At 40.8% G+C, this 16559-nt stretch overlaps 1 long non-coding RNA gene across 1 annotated transcript; it reads right to left on the bottom strand.

The window, feature by feature from the left end:
* Nucleotides 1-1638: 1638 nt before the first annotated feature.
* Nucleotides 1639-4677, bottom strand: LOC137027527 (uncharacterized). Its single transcript, XR_010896046.1, has 5 exons — nt 4000-4677; nt 3449-3581; nt 3185-3290; nt 2755-2867; nt 1639-2184 (listed from the first exon to the last, which is right to left on the bottom strand). It is a non-coding gene; the product is annotated as an uncharacterized lncRNA (long non-coding RNA).
* Nucleotides 4678-16559: the final 11882 nt, after the last annotated feature.

Below are 16559 nucleotides of genomic sequence, written 5' to 3'. Positions count from 1 at the left end.
TAGTTTGGGGACTACATTTGTCTTTGACACTAAATATTGGAATATGATTACAAAATCGAGTACATTCATTATGCTTTTATTTATATTTATTTTAATTCCAAGAGTTCAAATGGTGAAGAATGGTATAAATAAGTGATTAAATGTATACCTTTAATATACTACATATCTACTGTAAATGTTAGAAGCACTTTAGTAGATGCAATTATATCTCTTTCAAATATATTTATGCATCAGTTTAAAACACAAAGGAGTCTTTCGTTGTAAAATGTGATTTTTATTATATTTAATTAGATTAATTATATATTTAAGGAATCTTTCTCGTCAGCCGGAACCGAAGGAGATCTGTCGTCATTTACCATAAATGGACAAGTAAGCGTGACGCATCTGTTCAGCCGTGTTGTGATTGGCTGTGACTCTATCGCAGAACTCGCTGTGATTGGACTACCTTTCAACCCATATAAAACGGCGCTTTATCTTACAAAGTTTGTTTTAGTGTGAATATTACGTTACTCATACATTAAGTTAACTATAAAGTGTTTCCATGTTGTGAGAAATTACTCCTTTACCGAGATCCCAACCCTAACCCTAGCTTCTCAATGAACTACAGCGCCATGTTTCCCGTTCATTGATAGAATGACAGAGACTTATGGGTAATGTAGTTTAAAACGTTTAGTAAAGAAATGATAAATGTTAAAATAATAAGATCTTTAATGGACAACTCGATATCTAAATATGTTTATTTTGCAAACATTTATTACATATATGAGGGACAGGCTGAAATTTAATATTTTACTGTAATCACTATTAAAAAACCTTTATGCCAGCTTTCCATGTATGTCTGAAAACTGTGCCCAACATTATTTAGTAATCATAGCATAAGCAGTTGTCCTGTTGATTTTCTCTTTGATACGCTAACCGGACTTTGTGTTACAGCCATTTGAAATGTGCATTTTTTTTTTGCTCTTCCAGGGGCCGGTACTGGCCCCTTGGGGGTGGAAGGGCATTAAAATCTACACAGGTGTGTACTCCTCATCATGGATAACAAACGTTGTTGAATCACATTTAAATATTGCAGTATTTTATCATTTCCTCATTTTCCATTCTAACATCATGCTTGTATAGGTTTTTGATGGGTATTGTGAGACCATCTGATGAAATATGGAAATATTATAACAAAATGTTGTAATACAATAATAATAATAATAATAATTGATTAATTGAATAGTAGTTGATTATTTCTTTGCTTTTTTTGTATGAACACCAATAAATATAATGGATGAACCCACAACAACTTGCCATTATCCAGCTGCCAGTGTTGGCAGTAAACTAAAAACTATTTATATTTACACTTCACTATTACTTACACAAGGATAATGCACTATTCAGTAAAATAAGAAACTGTGCCAAAATGTCATTATCACCCCCTCTTCTTGCTCCTCACATGCCTGACATCAGTAATGTCCAGCTGTCATTTTGAATGCAGTAGTAGATGTACCAGAATGATCAACATCCATCTTCTTCAGTTCTGCTTGAAGTGTTTGTGTCAGTATAACCCACTGCAGCCTCTCTTTATTCACATTCCTTCCCTTTATTTATCTGGAAACTGCCATCCTTGTCACAACATGAAAGTATATGCAACTTTTGGTGCATTGTTGTCCCAAACAATCATGGAAATTATATGTCATTTTTTTAAATTATGAAATAAACTCAGCTTAGTTAAATTGTATTTACTCTACCAAACACCACGTTCACCATAATTTATTACACAACACTTTATTGGAGGATACAGCATAAGGTTGAAATTTGCATAAAGACAAATGAGATTCAAGATAAATAAAAACGTGTCTTCAAAAATACGTTAACGTCATAATAATCCATTCACAGACTTTACTCCTATTGCACAAATGAGCGCCACAGAATCCCATCCAGTCAACTATGATCCAGAAAACAGATTTGATATTGAGTTTAAAATAAAGATTCATTATCACAGCTGAACTGGGTTCTTGCTCTTCCCTGTACATGTCTCTATCATGTTCATGTTCTTCTTCTTCTAAACAGTTTGTTCAGTTGTACTCTACAGTACAACTGATGACCAGAAGATGTGATCACTGATGTGCTGTAGCTTTTTCTCAACCAGAGGAAGAAGTCTTAACATCCCATTGTCAGGCGTTCTTCAGTCCTGGTCTAAAAGTAAAACAAAAAAACACACAATTCAAGTTAAGTAGTTTAATGGACAGCCAGGTCAGCTTATGTTCTGCATGATTTAAACAGTGGTGGGCTACTCTGGCCCTCAGCGTCCACGGTCCTGCAGATTTAGCTCCAACCTCAAACCCAACTGCCTGTAACTGTCTATAAGTACACCTGAAGACTTTGGTTAAAATTTTCAGGTGTGCTCAATTATGGTTGGAGGTAAACTCTCCACCTCAAAAAGGAGACAGCAAAAGGGCTAGAGTTGCCTGTTCCTGATTTAACTTTACAAAACAGCAGTACATAATATAATGCAGCACAGACTGTAAGCTAAGTACTGAACAAAAACTGTTTTACCCATATTAACAGCAACATGTTTTAAAAATCTTTTAGAAAGGCATGCTCTCTTTTGAGCCTTGATTTCTTTCAGGACAACATACTCTTCTGTTTCTTGTTTCAAGAGCATAATTTGGTCAAAAACCAAGTGATAACCTGTACAATGTAAAATTGTTAAAATACTGCAATAAAAACTTTAAGGCAAGAATTAAGAATAGGCACAGGACTTACTGTACTCATGAAGAAGCCATGGCCATGCATAGTTTCTGCCTCTTGTGTTCCTCCGTAGCTGCACATCAGTCGTTTTTCCTCTAGGATCTTCTGTTAGTGACTTCACTTGCTATCTGTTTTAAAACACAAATACAATGTTTTAGGTCTGTGCAGTATAAGGCCTTATTTCAAGCCAAAAAAACTAGGTATTACACATAATTTAAAGAACATTTACTATTTAATTCCTATTATACTATATTATATTATATTAACTCATTATCTTCCAAAGCTTCCCTGTCTGCTTTTATCTAAAAAAACAAACAAACAAACAAACAAAAAAAAAACAGAAGGAACAGTTTTTAAGAACTTTTTAAGAACTTAATAGTCCTTTGAGAGAACAACATTAAATTCTGTACTACATATTACAGCATTGCCTCAACACAAGACATACCAATGGACTTCTGTCTTCTTTGGGCATGAGATGGTCATGTTCCTTCCTCACCCTAAACAAAGGACTTCGATGAGCTTGCTTTAATATAAGGACTGGTCTTCCTTCTCTGCACAGAAAAACAAGAAAGTCTCTACTTACTCTGTGTGCAATTACTCTTGTTCTTAAAACATACAAATTGAGACAGTTATAAATAAGTTAATTTACCATACCATCCAGGAGAGCATTTGATGAGTAAATACTGATTTAAATATCTAGAAACTTTACCTGGAAAGGGCTGATCACGGCAGGTTTGCAGCGACTCACTAGTAGCTCTTGTGAGGGTCGGCTCTTAAAAGAGCTGTTGAGTTTGATGTTGTAGAGATCCTAAAAAGAAGGACTAAGTAATCTGCAAGTAATCCTGCAAGACAGAAAGGAAGGTAAATTTAAAACATCACATTCAAGTTGTCAATTTACACATAACTGTAGGATTTCCTTCTGTAAAGAGTGTTGCATAATTAAATGTTAAATGCATTTATGTAATAAGTTCACTGATATGTGGGCATTTCCATGATTAAACATATGTCTTTAATAGCAAGCTATATTTATATTTAAAAGAATAAATAAAAAAATAACATGTTTCACATGCAAGCAGGACATTATCAGCAGTGTAACTGATTAGATATTGAATAGACATCAGATATTCAATTATTTTGAATATGACAAAATAAGGTGATAAATATGTACAGGATTTGACTTTAATTTTAATTTACTGTGAGACTATTTAACAAATGCTTGATAAAATGTTTGATAAAGGGTTAAAAGCAACACATACATACCATTGCAATTATTTGCCTTTGCAGCTTTCTGTCTCCTTCATCCATTTCCGAAAGGCCCTTTTTGTCTTTTCAGCTAAAACAAGAGAAAAGAAAATATCATTATTTATAATATATAGGTTTATATATAAATATATATAGGAAAGAAGTTCTTATTGACCTTACAGTTTTTGGATTTAACATTATTAGGCATTAAAAGCATGATAAGTGTTGTGGTCACTCTGTATTTACAACAAAAATCACATTAAAACGACCAATACTGTGGTAAAAAGCATGGTAAGTGTTGTTTTTTACCGTGCTTCTACAACAAATACCATTTTGAAACTACACTTGTACTACTTTGAACCTGATATGAATATGTTATATATATTGTGCAATATATTGCACGTCACGTGACAGTGTTTAATCACCCTAGTTTAGTATTTAATATAGAAAGCAATGAAAAGCAAAACCTCAGCGGAGGTGACAGATATAATGCAGTGACTAAACATGAGGGAGCTAACGTTAATCTGATTAATATCTGCAAACAGAAAAGACATTATATCAAACATTAGAACAGCGTATTTACGACTACTTACCAACATCCAGCACACGCGAACTGATGCCAAATATCGCGATGTGTTCTGAAGGAGACTTCTTCAGCGTGAGAACGGTCAGGAGTGAGAACGGGTTGACATTCACTGAGTGAATATTATGAAAATAGAATATATATTTCTCGCTAAATATGTAATCAAACCTTATTTTTATGCAGAAACTAACTCAAAATATTGTTCATAGCAACCAAAACGTAGCAGTTTCACATTATTCTGGCGAGATCAGATAAATCTTTGCAACAACGCGCAAGCGAGTGATTATGTACATTCACTGAGTGAATATTATGAAAATAAATAATATATATTTTTTGCTTAAAATGTAATCAAACCTTATTTTGATGCAGAAAATAAAATATTGTTCATAGCAACCAAAACGTAGCAGTTTCACATTATTCTGGCGAGATCAGATAAATCTTTGCAACAACGCGCAAGCGAGTGATTATGTACATTCACTGAGTGAATATTATGAAAATAAATAATATATATTTTTTGCTTAAAATGTAATCAAACCTTATTTTGATGCAGAAAATAAAATATTGTTCATAGCAACCAAAACGTAGCAGTTTCACATTATTCTGGCGAGATCAGATAAATCTTTGCAACAACGCGCAAGCGAGTGATTATGTACATTCACTGAGTGAATATTATGAAAATAGAATATATATTTCTCGCTAAAAATGTAATCAAAACTTATTTTTATGCAGAAACTAACTCAAAATATTGTTTTTTTCACTAAAAAGTAGAGAAACGTCCGCCATGTTTTTTGTTCTCACGGCCGGGCTCTCTAAAGTCACGTGACTTGGACGCAAAACAATAGGCAAAAAAAAATGTAACAGTCATACAATTTAAGGGCCATTATTGTAACCCCTCTACGTTTTGCACTTTGGACCAACGTAGTCAGGATACGTTTTCATATGAGACTGGGTTGGTTCTGGTTGAGAGGTCAGTTTTAGAATAAGATTCAATACATCACATGCTCAAAACTTAGATTCCATATCTGACAATTATTGAACATTTGTGTTGGCTGTGGGCATCAGTATCAGGAAATCTGTAAGAGATCTACTCATCTCTGTTTATATTCTACATTTTTCCTTACTTGTTTGTTGACCTCTGTTGTCAGTGAACGCAGTAAACCATTTTGCAGTAAGAGCCTATTGTTTGAAATTGTATTATGTTAAAATCCTCTTATTGTAGCCTAAACGAAGAAAATATTAAGTAACAAGCACAACAAATTCAATATTGTGTTCCCATACACATATACACCAGTCCAGTTGTCAGAGGATGTGCAGTTGTTTTCAGAATTACATGGACAGACAATACTCCTCCTATTCTATGGGCATACAGCACATTCTTTGACTAAGTAACTGTTGCATGGGGAAGGTCATGGTCAGCTCTGTGGATTCTGAGACAGCAGGTGTATGGCAATGCTGAATTACTCCTCTATTTGACACCACTGACTTTTTTTTTTTTTTTTAGTAAGTTCCTGCCAAGCTTTGTGGTCTGTCTTTGAAGCTTGAACTTGTTCAGGCTGTCTTACTGAGTTTAACTCTGAGGTGAGGGAATTTTTTGTGTATTCTTGTTTAGCCAGACTTCTGAATTACTGCATAAAGTCATATGCATATGGTCCTCATTGCATCTTACAAGAATCACACAGTCACATTTGCTGTTGCGCTACCATTGGGCGAAATCCAGTAATTGCAATAGTAATCCATATCGGACTTTCTTGTGTGTATTATAATATATTTGATATTTGTTGGAGAAATGTCCATAAGACTTCTACCAAAGTACTTATGAAAGACCTTTTTAAAACAATTTGTTATTAAGGCCCGAAATACTTTACGCAAAATTGGAAAAAAAAAAAAAAAAATGATGTGATATAATTTCAAACAAAATCAAACCAAAATGAAGTTCGTTTGGAGTTTGTTTCTGGAGTTTGAAACAGCTTGCGAAAGCTGGTAAACACCTTCAAGCAACCATTGTTCCGTGCCAATGACGTAATAAGTGGGTGTGGCTCTGAGGCTCCATCTTCCTTGATGTGGAAATCTGCTGCGGTTAATTTTTTTTTCAGTTCAGTCCATTGAGACTAAAAAGTATGAACACGGGTACATTTATTTGTCTCGAACTGTCACAATACGGACATCATGGTCCGGTGCATACATTCAGATGATGAATACAGTCAGTCACAGATCTAATCCAGAAGGGGTGCGTGCAGTAATGCATCAGTTTGCTAACTGCCACGACAGGAAAAAGCGCAGAAGAAAAACAGATGATCTACGCATAGATATGTTTACATGCAATCTCTCAACCAGTATTTCAACCGCAGAAAGACATCAATAAAACAGCTTGAGAATAATATCTCACACAGAATTGCATTTACCTCAGGCATGTCATTTAGTGTTGACAGCATGTTAGTTTACTAAAGACATTAACTGTAGAGAAGAACATTTTACTGAATATATGCCTTAGATTAGGTTATATATTAATTATATTTACCTTACCTGTTAGTAATGTCTTAATTATTAAAAATATGTTTAAGTAAGTTTGTCATGAAAACAAGTCATGACAATAACTGTGTAAATGACCATATTTCAACAATGAATTGGAGTAGAAAAATAATATAAAAAATATTTTTTATAATTAGATTTAATGCAAAACCTGATTTATGTGTGTCACAATAACAGAAGAAGATGACACAATGGCAACATGAAAGACAGTCTATATTTAACAGTAGTTCAAAGCTGCTGAGTTTCCAACAGGTAAGTCATTTATAGAAGATTTTAACACTTAGCATGGATGAATAACAATTCTTAAGTTTTGCAGGTGCTGGCTGATGTGGCAGATGGGGACCGAAGACAGGTCCTGGTACCTGGTAACAGGTAGGGTCCAAGGTAGTTACCTAAGTCCTTCCTTTGGAACAACTTTGGTAAACAGTTCTTATACAAATACAGTGTGGTAGTCATAGTAGTGATGAGAACAGACTATGCATGAGTGTTTGGTGCTTTCTTATATGGGGCAACTGAGGAGGCTGATGGCAAACAAGTGTGGTGATTGAGCAGAGTGGGCAGGTGATGGCCAGGGAGGATAATGAGAAATGTAGTGTGTTGTGGTGACAGGCATGGTGAACGGAGATCATAAAAGGCATGGTGAGAGGAGATTGTGGCAATGTGCAATTTACGCTTTTTGTTTGTTTGTTTGTTTGTTTGTTTGTTTGTTTGTTTTGTTTTTGAGTGTTGTTTGTTCAATAAACCACTTTTTAATAAAAAGAAGAAAAAAAGAAGCAATTTCATATTTAGTTTTCTCCCCCCTGCTGTACCAAACCCGTACCGAACTTCAATACCAAGGTACGTACTGAACCGTCATGTTTTTGTATCATTACACCCTATAAGGAGAGCAGTTTTATAGTAGAAATTCCTGTGGAAGTTGTGATTATAATTGAAAGCGACAGTTTTATTTTTTTATTTTTTTTTTATATATATAGTTGCTTGATTTAAAGCAATCTATTGTAAAAGTGCTATATAAATAAAGGTGATGTGACTTGGAGCGCTGAATTGCAGAGCCTGTGCAAACATGACCATGACTGCTATGATCAGATGCTTTCTTAACTGCTGTTTTCTCACCGCTGTTATTTTTATAGTGTGTTTAATTTATTTTGTTATTGAGAGGAAAGCACAGCACATATTTACATATTCGTCTAAACGCTGCTCTCAGCAGGGTGAGTATATGGGAGCCTTTTAAGTGCAAAACTGGATAAGGGCTTGACCATTTTGGATTTTAGCATTCAATATTTTATTATGGTACAAACTGGTATCATTATTTTAGTGTTAGTTGTCAATTAGCAGAACCTCGGGCAAGGTGTTTTACTGTATATTAATCTTAAGAACATTTCCTATGGGACATCCTGGGGTTAAGTGCCTTGCTTAAGGGAGGGCTATGCAGGACTGGGATGCTTGTTTGTACAAGTTTCTGAGTCACTCCTATCGAATTGAAGCTTCAACATTTTTGTCAGCTGTCCAGATCCTTCATGGATAGTCTACTACTGTACTTTGTGAAATAGCGTGTGAGGTAAGGGCAGTTAAATTTCCATTCTCTTCACATATGCCAAGCTTTCTGCAGACAGGAGCTCCACGGGAAAGTAGTTTGCTGTGTTAAAACAACTGAACCAAAATGTTGGCATTTGTTTCGGGATAGAATTGTCAGTCTGCGGCAAGTTAGACTGATACTGTTTGTTTAAACTAGAAACGTTTTGCTAGCATCATTGGCAGACCCTGATGACATCATCCAATTTTACTCCCTCAACGTGAGAGTTCCACTTTCACACACAGCTTTTTCCAGAACTTCAAAGCTAAAAAGTCTGAATATTATCCAATTTAAGTGTTATTTTCAATATGATTACCAAAAACATTTTTCATCCTAGAAAGATTGTCCTCATTTGTAAAACAAAAAGTCAATCAATCAAAAAACATAGACAATCAGAACACAGTGGGATGGCTCTTGCAGCATTTGCACAGCACCAGAGATTAAACTTGATGGCACTCGCAAGGAAATGGATAAGTACATAATTAAATTCACAAATATTACACCATTTAAATGTTACTAAAAAGACATACTTGGCTACTAAAACAATCTTTGTCATAGAATACGCTTGTATGTCACAGTTTGATTCCATTTGTTTAATTTCAAGACATCAGGTGAATTATCCATTGTTGCTTTTACTACAGCTACAAAGCTGGGAGAACTAATTAATATTCAAAGTCATGTTACACGCTTTTAACATTAAATTAAGCACATAAACATGACCTGAGATTAACATTGCCATTTTTGAGTTGTTGTTCCAGCCGCGACTGGAAAAAATAGAAATAGAAAATAGAAACCATTTCTAAAATAGAATCGTGTCACTGTCGCGGCTGGTCAGGACAAGCGGTCACTTAAACACCTCTGATTGGTCATTATTTTCAACAGAAATCCATGTGATTGGCTACAATATTCAATGCTGAAAAATCACATTGTGAATAGACACATTGGCAGCACCAATGTATGTTACTATACCCTGCCATACCCAATTGACGCACCTGCATACAAGCTCAAGAATGGGCAATTATTATAAATGAGATGATCTCAATTGGTGGCTTGTGAGGCAAAACTAACCACATAAATGTACATTTAAGATACCAAAATAAATAAATTAATCATTCACTAGTTCAGTATTTAAAACGTTGCTATCATCTAGGCTTATAGCACTAATGTAATTACATATTTATGCAAAGATTTATGCAAAGGCCTTGGAGCCAAATCTCATGCAGGTACCCAAGTGCGTACTGCAGGCCTCAGCCTCAGGGTGCCACAGAGGAAACAAGTCACTAGAGGGTCTCTCCCTAGAGACATATCACTTAGAGGTATGTGGTAGGCTGCTATGGCCGCCACATAGACCTTCAAATTAGATGTGAATAACCCTGCAGTGAATCAATCCTGCAGTTACTCCAGCACTCTACCAACAGGGCAGTTAACTGGGTCCAGCTGACGACCACTGCACCATGTACAGTCTCCACTTCAGGGCATACAATTTCCTCATGGAAGGTGCTCTAGAGTGAAGGATGGTCCCAACAACCTTAGTTGAGAGATCAGAGTTTATGATCCGGGCCCCCTCAGAGGCCAAGCCCACAGGTTCCATAGCTCTGGGCGAGGGTGAAATATCGAGCCCCCTGCCTGGGACAGGAGATCCCTCCTGATCGGAATCTCCCAAGGAGAGTCATCTAGGAGAGATATTAGATCCGTGAACCACACTCTGCCCGGCCATTGCGGACCTGGTCCCGGCAAACTCTCTCTAGAACTCCTGGGAGCAGAGCGATCGGGGGAGATGCGTACAGACGATGCCTCAGCCCCGTCTGCACCATATCATCCAGTCCGAGAGGAGCCAGATGTGTGAGGGAAAACCAGAGTGGACAGTGAGACGTCTCTCGAGACGCAAACAGATCCACTTGTTCCCGGCGGAACACCCTCCATTTCTGCTACACCACATCGGGGTGGAGCCTCCAATCCCCGGGCCTCAGCCCCTGCCTCAACAGGACGTCTGCTCCTATGTTCTGGGCTGCAGGGATATAAGCTGCCCTGAGTGAAACCAGTTTGCAGAGTGGACATGAGCTCAAAACCCCCTGGTGATTTATGTAGGCGACCACCGATGTGTTGTCTGACCAGACAAGAACATGGTGGATGCTGAGATCTGGGAGGAAATTCTTGAGAGCAAGAAAAACGGCCAACATTTCCAGGCGATTGATGTTCCAGGAGATGTAGTGTCCCCTCCCCAGACCCTGAGTTGAGTGACCTTCTAAGATTGCCCCCCAACCTGTGAGGGAAGCATCCATCGTTAGCAACTTGCGATGACAAGGAGCTCCCAGCAGGGGCCCTTGGGATAGGAACCAGGGTTTCTTCCAAATAGCCAAGGCACGTAAGCATCGCCACATGACCTTGATCATGCGAAAAGGATTTCCCCTCTGAGAAAACCCCTTGTTCCTGAGCCACCACTGCAGGGGTCTCATGTACAGCAGGCCAAAAGACATCACACTGGACGCTGCTGCCATCAAACCCAACAGTCTCTGAAACTGATTCACAGTGAGTGACTGGCCTAGCTTTATTCGGTTTACGGTAGAAAGGATTGATTCTATGCAAGCAGGAGTGAAATGCGCCTGCATCGCAACAGAGTCCCATAACATGCCCAGAAAAGTGGTCCTCTGAGCTGGAGAAAGCACACTCTTCTTGACATTTTCCCTTAACCCCAACTTCCTCACGTGAGCAAGAATGACATCTCGATGCCAAACCGCTAACTGGCGCGACTGAACTAAGATCAACCGGTCATCGATGTAGTTCAGAATGCGAAAGCCCTGCAGACGCAGTGGTGACAATGCTGCATTCATGCATTTGGTGAAAGTGTGGGGTGATAACACTAGGCAGAACGGAAGAACCCGATATTGGTAAGCTTCGCCCCCGAAAGCGAACCTCAGGAAATTCCTGTTTTGTGGAAGGATGGATTTATGGAAGTACGTGTCCTTGAGATCTATTGTGATAAACCAGTCTTCGGACCTGATCTGTGACACGATTTGTCTCAAGGTTAACTATTTGAATTTAAGCTTCATTACTGACTGGTTTAGATGACGCAGATCCAAAATCGAAGGCAATCCCCCATCCTTCTTTGGAATTATAAAATAATGGCTGTAGAAACCGCTCTATGGCTTCCTTCTCCAACTGAGTTTTTACCTCCTGTTCCATGACCAGATCCTGTTCGGGGCCCACCACTGTGGGTAGGACTCCCATAAACCTTTCCAGGTGAGACCCGAACTGAATGGCATAACCCTTTTCAATAGTATGCAGGACCCATTGAGAAATACTTGGCAGTAGCTTCCACGCTGTCAGATATTCTACTAAGGGAACCAGTCTCTCGAGACTGGCCTCTGGTGTTTTTCGAACAATCAATCCGGAGCCCTGAAGTGACGAATTGGCAGGGAACAACCCAAATGATTGAGACCCTCCTCAGAGGAAGCGAGCATCCTATCGCTGCTACGTTTCCGGGCAGACACTGGGATATTAGCACGCTGGGGACTGCTGCGCCCTGAGGCACACAAGGTGGCAGGGTTGGCAGAACGGCCCCCTGTGGGCACCGAAGAGAACTGGGCACCATAAAATGAGGTGTTGACTGTTTCCCTTTGGAGGGGACTGCCCTCAGGGTCCTGACACTGGTAGCATCAGGACTTCTTCCCTGCAGGTCCATCTTACCTCTCGAAGGCTGCAGCTGAGAGCATCCCCCCGATCCCTCTTGTTCTACTCAGAAGCCCCAGAGACTTGACAGCAACAGGGGAGGAGCTTCTGGAACGCCGCCACCTGCTTACTGGCCTCCTGAAACCTCTCGACAACAGTGTTGACTACGTCGCCGAAGAGGCCAGGGGGCACAAGCGGGGCATGCATAAGGAAGTTATTTTCCTTATCTTTAATGGCACTCAGATTCAACCATAAGTGCCTCTCCATGGCCACCAGGTCTGCCATAGCCCGGCCGATAGATCTGGCCGTCTCCTTGGTGGCATGGAGAGATAGGTCTGTGGCCCGACACAACTCATTCACTGCGTCTGGGCCAATACCCCCGCCCTCATTTAAGTGTGCTAACAGTTATGCCTGGTAGGCTTGCAGCACGCCCATAGTGTGGAGACATGCTGCAGCCTGACCAGACGCCTGATAAGCTTTGTGATAAATGGCTAGTGTCTCTTCCACCTTGGGCTTCACCCCATAACAGTGCACTTTGAGCCCCAATCGATGAATAGTGTGTGGTCTGAGCACTATGCACAAAATAGGAGGCTGGTTTCTTCCATGATCTCAACACCTCAGTGAGGAGATCTGGAAAAAAATTGGAGGCCCCAACATCCTGCCTCTCTGCTGGCCAGTCAAGATTTAATCTTGCAACCGCACGAGTAACAACCTCCACCAGCTCCTCATATACAGGACATTGGGATGGTGAGTCCTCACTATCTCCCATATCAATGCTCTCCATTCTGTAAAGGAAGCAACTCACATTGCTCACAGCCAGCACTCTCGAGTGCTGACCCTGCTTTATAGTTTCCTGGTTGTGACATCACACGCTTCTGATGTCTCGTCACACCATTGGATTGATTTCACATGTGATTCATGACAACATCACGCGGAGCATTCCCAAAGCATCATCTCGATGCAGTGAGAGTTCCCTTGAAAGAGAACTACACAAATCAGCTATAATTAAAAGTCAGAGAAAGTTTTGTTTTGAGTTTTACTTAATCATACAATATAGGAACAATTCTAATAAAATAACAGGTAGCTGTTACAAAGTTTCAGTGCAGCAACAGCTAAAGCACAATTCTGGAATGTGAACAGAAATTTATGTAGGTGCTAATCTGTTCAAGGGTTTAAAAACCAGTAACAACACTTTAAAATCAATTCTGTAGCGAATTAGAAGCCAGTACAAAAAAATTTAATCCGGAGTAATGTGCTCTCATTTCCGCACACCAGTTAGGAGCCTAGCAGCTGCATTCTGTACCATTTGCAGACAGTCAGGAGATGCTTACCCATATAAATGGAATAACAATAATCAAGTCTTAAAAAAGCATGGATCACCCTTCTAAAGTCCTTAAAATAAATAAATGATTTTGCCTTAGCTAGGATTTGAAGGTGAAAAACAAAAAAAAACAAAAAAAAAACAGGTTTTGACCAGAGAACTACTGTCAAATTTAAAGGAACAGTCCACTTTCAAATAAAATTTCCCTGATAATTTACTTACCCCCATGTCATCCAAGATGTTAATGTGGCGCCTCGTTCGTTCTGTAAGTTGAATAGGGAAGGCGTAGGACATACAGCGTAAGCTTTTTGAAGAATACGGAAAGCGGAAGCACGTGCAAGGCGATCATTTGTGTTTATAATCCACATACACAAAGAAGAAAAATGCCGGATTGCAGCTTTAAAATTAGATTGAAACCATTTAACACTAAAAACACTAGAACACATTTTTCAAATGTACATAACTGATTTTGATTAAATATATCCAAGTCTCCCAGTCATTGACTTTTACTAAAATTGTGCTATTTACAATCCCCTATTGTTAAAAACTGTTTAGATAAAACGTCTCGGGTTACAGATGTAACCCTGGTTCCCTGAGTAGGGAACGAGATGCTGCGTGGTAACGCATTGGGAACCTTCTGCGTGATGTCGTCACTGAAGCACTCATGTATCTAACCAATCGCGTAGCGAGACGTCAGAGACGGGTGACGTCACGGACCAGGAAACTATAAAGCATACCCGGATGCAGAGCACGCTAGCTTCTGGATAAGTCTGAAACAAGTGCTCGCAAGTATGCAGGGGGTACGGCAAGAGACGCAGCATCTCGTTCCCTACTCAGGGAACCAGGGTTACATCTGTAACCCGAGACGTTCCCTTTCGTGGGAACTATCGACGCTGCGTGGTAACGCATTGGGAACGCTATCCCAACTGTGCCGTAGCGGCAAATACTTGCCAAGTTATCTTGACAGGAGTGATGACCCCGGAGTGGAGCCGACATCAAGGTTATAAAACCTCACAAATGTGTGCTGGCATGACCAGCCAGCTGCATCACAGATGTCACTGATGGAGACACCCGACATCAAAGCTTTTGATGCCGCCATACCCCTGGTAGAATGGGCGCGAACATTTAAAAGGAGAAGGCTGTCCGGCCACTTCATATGCAAGTGTGATGGCCTCGACCACCCACTTGCTCATCCTCTGCTTGGATGCCGGGCCCCCCCTTCTTAGGGGACCCATAATCAGTTTTACGCCACAGGGCAGCTCTGTGGACGTAAGTATCCAAAGCCCTTACAGGGCAGAGCAGATTTAGTCTTTCCTGATCCGAAGATTTAAAAGGAGGAGGATGGAAGGCCTGGAGCACGATGGGACCTGGGACATGGGTAGGGACCTTAGGGACATAGCCTGGTCTAGGATACAGGAATGCTTTCACCATTCCTGGAGCAAACTCAAGATATGAAGGAGCAACCGACAGTGCTTGTAAGTCTCCTATCCTTTTCAGAGAAGTGATAGCGAGTAAGAAAATAGTCTTTAGAGTGAGGAACCTCTCAGGAACCTTCTCTAGTGGTTCAAAGGGTGCCTCGGCCAATCCCTGTAAAACCACGGCCAAGTCCCAGGCCGGAACCCTTGTGCGCACTGGAGGCCTCAACCTCAGTGAGCCACGGAGGAAGCGAGTGACCAGGGGGTCTCGACCCACCAAGAGGCCACCCTCAAGAGGAATGTGAAAGGCAGAGATAGCTGCAACATAAACCTTCAATGTTGAAGGGGATAGGCCCTCCGAGAACTTTTCTTGGAGAAATGTTAGCACATAGCTAATAGAAGCGTGGACAGGGTCCACATTATTGCGCCTGCACCAGGCAGAAAAAAAGTTCCACTTATATGAATAAAGCTTCCTCGTGGCGGGAGCTCTGGAGTTCAATATGGTTTCCACAACCTCGGTTGGGAGACCAGCATCTATGAACCTGGCCCCCTCAGAGGCCAGGCCCACAGCTTCCATAGTTCTGGGCGGGGATGTATTATCAGACCGCCCGCTTGTGACAGGAAGTCCTGTCTGAGAGGAAGTTCCATTGGGGAGCCGTCTAATAGGGACACTAGGTCCGAGAACCATATTCTGGTTGGCCAAAAGGGGGCTACCAGTATTAGGCTGACCCCCTCCCGGCGTACTTTCTCCAGAACTCCCAGGAGCAAGGCGATCGGGGGAAATGTGTACAGACGCCGCCTTGGCCATGTCTGTACCAAGGCATCCAGCCCCAGAGGTGCTGGATGGGTAAGGGAGTACCAGAGCGGGCACTGGGTTGACTCTCCCGAAGCAAAGAGGTTGACTTCTGCACGAACGAAATTTTTCCACAGGAGATCTCAGGGAGAGCAGCTTCCCCTGGGCCCACAGGAGGATCTGACGGGCCAAGTAATAAAGCTGGCGAGACCGCAACCCCCCCTGATGGTTTATATAGGCGACCACTGCAGTGTTGTCCGTACGGACCAGCACGTGATGGCCTCTCAGGTCTGGGAGAAAGTGTTTTAATGCCAAGAACACCGCCATCATCTCCAGCCGATTTATGTGCCAGGAGAGCTGATGGACCTCCCATAAGCCCTGAGCTGGGCAACCACTCATGATCGCCCCCCAGCCCGTGAGAGAAGCATCTGTCGTAAGCATTACGCGACGACCAGAGGTCCCCAGCACGGGTCCCTGGGACAGAAACCAGGGATCTTTCCACATGACCAGAGCACGAAGGCATCGTCGTGAGACTTTGATCATGCGAAAAGGATTTCCCCTCAGGGAGAATCCCCTGGTTCTGAGCCACCACTGTAAGGGTCTCATGTGCAGGAGGCCAAAAGGTATCACGTTGGATACCTTAGTCTCTGGAACTGTTTTACAGTGAGTGACTGGCCTAGTTTCACCCCTTTCAC

The sequence above is a fragment of the Chanodichthys erythropterus genome, chromosome 10 (genome assembly GCF_024489055.1).
Source record: "Chanodichthys erythropterus isolate Z2021 chromosome 10, ASM2448905v1, whole genome shotgun sequence".
Taxonomy (NCBI): domain Eukaryota; kingdom Metazoa; phylum Chordata; class Actinopteri; order Cypriniformes; family Xenocyprididae; genus Chanodichthys; species Chanodichthys erythropterus.
This window is presented reverse-complemented; position numbering and strand designations above follow the sequence as displayed.